Source organism: Tachypleus tridentatus, chromosome 11 (genome assembly GCF_004210375.1).
Source record: "Tachypleus tridentatus isolate NWPU-2018 chromosome 11, ASM421037v1, whole genome shotgun sequence".
NCBI classification, from domain to species: Eukaryota; Metazoa; Arthropoda; class Merostomata; order Xiphosura; family Limulidae; genus Tachypleus; species Tachypleus tridentatus.
The window spans coordinates 23,303,095-23,308,672 of record NC_134835.1 but is presented as its reverse complement, the minus strand read 5'-3'; the positions used below and the strand labels follow the sequence as shown (position 1 = coordinate 23,308,672).

The 5,578-nt window shown below is 31.8% G+C and overlaps 1 pseudogene; it reads left to right on the top strand.

Moving 5' to 3' along the window:
- Window positions 1–1,838: 1,838 nt before the first annotated feature.
- Window positions 1,839–5,578, top strand: LOC143231318 (E3 ubiquitin-protein ligase Nedd-4 pseudogene; annotated as a pseudogene).

The following is a 5,578-nucleotide window of genomic DNA, read 5'->3' as shown; positions in this document are numbered from 1 at the left end:
ACTAGTCTGTTACAGCCAAATCTCTTAATGTCAGGTAAGGATATTTAGGTTTATGGCTGAATATGGTAGGATATGATTATATGGTTGGCAAACTTCTTAATGTCAGGTAAGGATATTTAGGTTTATTGAATATGAGGTAGGACTAGTCTGCTACAGCAAACCTCTTAATGTCAAGGTGGAATATTTGAGTTTATTGAATATGGTGGGACAATTCTTCCAGCAAACTTCTTAATGTCAGGTGTTAAGGATATTTGGGTTTATTGAATATGGTGGGACTAGTCTGCTGCAAACTTCTTAATGTCAGGTAAGGATATTTGGGTTTATTGAATATGGTGGGAATAGTCATTACAGGAAACTTCTTAATGTCAGGTAAGGATATTTGGGTTGTGAATATGGTGGGACTAGTCTGTTACAACAAACCTCTTAATGTCAGGTAAGGATATTTGGGGTTTTAGGTAGACCATGTCAGGCAGGACTAGTCTGTTGCAGCAAACTTCTTAATGTCAGGTGGAGGATATTTAGGTTTTATTGAATATGGTAGGACTAGTCTGTGCAGCAAACTCTTAATGTCAGGTAAGGATATTTAGGTTTTATTGAATATATGGTAGGACTAATTCATTACAGCAAACTTCTTAATGTCAGGTAAGGATATTTAGGTTTATTGAATATGGTGGGACTAGTCTGTTACAGCAAACTTCTTAATGTCGAGTATGGATATTTAGGTTTATTGAATATGGTAGGACTAGTCTGTTACAGCAAACCTCTTAATGTCAGGTAAGGATATTTAGGTTTATTGAATATGGTAGGACTAGTCTGTTACAGCAAACGTTTCAGAAGAAAACAAATCCATTTCGCGAATTGAATAAGTGATTTTTTTTAACAACATACATACAAATCCAAATAATTTCTTGTTTATTGAAACAAAATATTACATAAAATTTATTTTGACCCAAAATATTGGTGAACTGTCATGTTACAAGGCCTGTTGTTGGTAATAGTGAGGTCACTGTTCAGTTACAGATCTCTTTGGTCTTTCATTGTTTTTATGATGTATAGTAATAGTTAAGTTCAATACAGTAATGAACATCAAACAAGTTAAGAATTGAATTGGTCATCTTAAACTGGAACCATCTGAGCATCAGGGGAAGGATTGTTTATTTCTAATTTAGCACAGAAGGATATTCTGTGCTCTTCCACATTGTTATTGAAACCAGTTTCTGGCATTGTAAGTCATACTGCTGTGCCATTGTTGGGCAGAGGAGGGAAAATCAAATTTTAACTTAAAGGGAACTTTTGTTATTTTCAAAACATTCGAGAATTTCACAACTAATGTGATGAAAGTACAAAATCAAATTATAAATTTAAATATAAAAAATAAGCAAACCCTCATACAGTTTTGTTGGTTTTAATTGTGAGGTTTTAAAAGGTCCACGGGATTTTTTGATGCATACAATATTTACATTGTTCATAAGACATCAGCATTTCTTCAATATACCAGATCTTTATTAATGTTTAGATGTGTTATAATACATGTTTTAAAACAGACTGTCTCTAAATGGAGAAATGTTGTGATTCAGTTAGTTAAAACAATAAGAGAACTACCTATATATATAAGTATCCAAAACTGACGAAGAGAATTGATTGGGAAAACATGCCAGTAAATAGTAGTGAATGCCAAGTAGGTTTGTGAAACTTGGATTTGAATAAGTGTTGAGAATAAAGTTAAAACATCAATATTTCTCTAGCCTAGTCATTCAGTGGAGATTTGTGTCCAGGATTCAGCCTCAGATGAATGCTTTCTTGGAGGGATTTAATGAAATAATCCCATTGTCTCGCTCATGAAGCTGTTTGATGAACATGAGCTGGAACTGCTTATGTGTGGAATTGGGAAAATCGATGTGAAAGACTGGAAGCAGAACACAGTCTACAAGGGAGGTTATCAGCCTAATGATATTGTAATACAGTGGTTCAAGTAGTAAGTTCTAGTCGCTCGTTTAGTTAAAAGATTTTATGTCAATTTTAAGTCCTGTTAAAGTTTTAATAAGTTGTTCTTTGACACAAGTTTTTTTTTTTCCCACTCTAAAGAGCAACAGACCTAATTTGTTATTAGTGGTGTCAGTCAACTGTATTTGTCTACTGGATAAATAATGTTAAATCAACTCGGATGGTTTATCAATACACAAGTTACAGTTAAAAGCGACACTAGTGAGCCATTTTCTCGTTCGTACCTAATATATTGCTGACGTATCATGGTATATCAACAATCTAGATTGTTCCTTTGTACATCCAATAACAGTTTTATGTTTCTTTATGTATTGTAAACTTTCCAAGTTATGTTTACAGAAGAGACACAACTTTAAGACTTTCACTGTGCTTTCTGTGAATGAGAAAAAAAATATTTTCCATCCAGATAATTACTTAAATTCAGTCTTAAATACATTTCTGTGTTACTTAATACTAAAATAAAAATGCATCCTTCTTTTTGAAACTCTCTGATACACCCTTGAAGATATTTAATATTAAACACTAAAGCATGTTACCTCACTTTAAAACAATCTTGTATTTATTAGTAGGAAAGTTATTGTTTAACACGAATACAACAGTTTTCGACATATAACATGGATTTGAGACATTATTAAAGTTTGTTTGGAAGGTATAAAAATGTCTGATTATTTTACATTTAAAAAACATAATTTTTTTCCATGCTTAGGTGATTGATTTTAGGTATCAAGTTACAGAGTTTTACTTGTAGACTCGTATTATTTAGAGTTCTTTGTTTAGAAGTTTGTTATGTAAACCTCTGCTCAAGAGATAAGTATTATTTCTTGGTATTTGTGCGTAACGCTTAAAATAGGTACACAAAAACTGTTTAATTAAACTCAACATATGACCACCAAAAAAGTTGACTACATATTTTGAAGTTGCAATGTCATGTTGCTGGACATCATGTTGTTTTATTTACATTTTCTTTAGTTAACTAAATATTATGTACAGATTAACAATTCCCACATGAACGTTACAGAGAAGGCCATCCCAGAGTTTTAAATAAGTGTCTGTCAGACATCGATCTCAATCAATTCCTTTTGATTGAACTAAATATTACAGGAGTTTCCCAGAATACCTCATATTGTGTTCCATGTACATGTTCCACTATGGCTGAATTTAATATTTTATTATATCTTACGTATCTGTTATGCTCCAACAGATAATATCTTAAATTATGTTTAGTCAGTACAGTATAAATATTTCTATTTTTTATCCATAAACTGTTTGTTATCTTTAGTAATACTGAAAGTTTGCTTTATGATATCAGTTGGTTTAAATATAGGATAAAATATTTGTTTTTTAAACAGTTTAAATAAATTATTGGTTAAACTTGGAATATATGGCAAAATTAAAGGTTCTTTTTTAGTACAGAGAAGACACAATAATGTTTTGTGACTCACTTCTGAAGATGACGTTAAAACTTGAACATGTATAGATTCAAGGTTAAAATAAGAAGTAACACACTGTTAAAATAGGTACACATTTAGACGTACGTTGTTTATTATTTTCAGCTTGACATAAAATAATAACGATTTCGTGTTTAAATTTTCTATGTAATTGAACTGTTAACCACCCATTATAGATGGAAGCAAGCGTTTCATGTTTACATCTGTTTCATTCATAGGTTGTGCTTTCCTTTAACAATGAGATAAGAGCAAGACTGTTGCAGTTCGTCACAGGGACTCTCGTGTTCCCATGAACGGCTTCAAGGAATTGTATGGAAGCAATGGTCCTCAACTATTTACTATCGAGAAATGGGGAAATACAGACAACTTGCCTCGTTCCCACACGTGGTATGTTTTTATGCTGCACAGTTAAAATGGAAAGGTTGTATGGTCTAATAGTTTTTAGTCTACTCTGTGAAACATGTTGGAAGTGAACAGTTGTTTGGTAAATGGTCTTGTAACTTATGTTGTCTTATATCTTGCATTGTACCTTAATTGTGCATTTGCTTCTCTGGAAACGTATAGTTGAAAACTGTTTAACCACTTGGTTTGCATTGTAGTTAATAATAAATATTTAATTAATTGGTAAGTTGTACTTGGTAAGTCCTATATATTTTATTTACCTGTAACATATATGCTTAATAGTTTAATTTTTATGCTTAGTTGCTAAATATAGCTACAAACTAATTCTATTAACTTTCTCCCCAGTTAAAACTGTCTTCACATGATTAGTTTTTCCCTTGAAAGACAGTGTTGTCATATGTCTGCACTTTAATAGAATGAAGTACAGATGGTGGTGCCCTCTATTGTTGTCTGACTGATAATTGTTGAGTAAATTATAACCAAAGAGATGAACAAAACAAACTGGACTTTTGTTAGGTTCAAGTTTACCATATATTGTGTTTTAATATGAACTTTATGGTTTACAATCAAACTTTTGTAAACAAAGAGCGTAAATTTGAAAACCAAAACCAAATAAAGATGTTTAGTGTACAAATTGGAAGTAGTTGAAACGTGTGGAAGTATTTTCAACATTATTTGATTATATTCAGGGCAATATTGCCATATTTCTACAGTCTATATTTTATAAACAGAGTAGGCCAAATTTGAAAAAAAAACAATTCTTTATTTCATCTAGGTTTGTCCCACCCAGGGTTTATAATATAACTTACTTGACTGTTTACAAATGCATTTATGGTTTGGCCTTCTCTTTAACTAGGACTGAAACTTAGTTATTTTATCATAAAGTATGTTCCAAACACTATAGTAGAAGACAACTACTGTTTCTATGAGTTACGTTAAATTCTGAACTTCCAACCAAATATTTTACTACACAGTAGATCACTGTTCTTTTTTATCATGTTTCTCTATCAAGATAGGCAAGAAAAGTACTTTTGTCATTTGCAGTTTAGGTTATCATCACAAGATTAATTATTAAGGTGGGAACAGAGCTTACATGATTTTTGTGGACAGAATTTCTAAGGTCAGTATTTCATCATTCACTGATCTATCTGTTATGTGGGTTTTTCTGAATGCTGTTATTCACTGGTTATGCTCAGAACCATATTCTTGATAGACGTGGTATTGTCTTGCTTGTGGATGAATCAGGAAATTGTGACCTCTTTCTAACCTCTACCTAGAAGTGTAGGCCAATATAGTGTTACCTGTTCTATTGTTGAACAAATAATTTTAACATAGATGTCAATTTAAACTGAAATTTTTAAAACATTCTAATTATGTAAGTAACTAAACTTTTGCTTAGTGTCACAAGAGGTTTTTTTTGAATAAACATTATTAGTTTTGTATGTAGCAGGAACATGTATTTAGTTCCAGTTTCTACATTCAAAACTAACACTATTTCTGCCAACAACCTGAATTGTTATATGTTTGGGAACTAATTTTACACTTTGTGGTGGTTTCCTAAGTACTATTTTTTTTGTTATAGCTTTAACAGATTAGACCTTCCTCCGTTGCACAAGAGTTACCACGATCTTCGTGACAAGATGATGCAGGCTATAGAAGGATCCAACTCTTTCGGAGGTGGATTAACATGGAAAGGAAATTGTTTGTGTGTGTTATTGAATTAG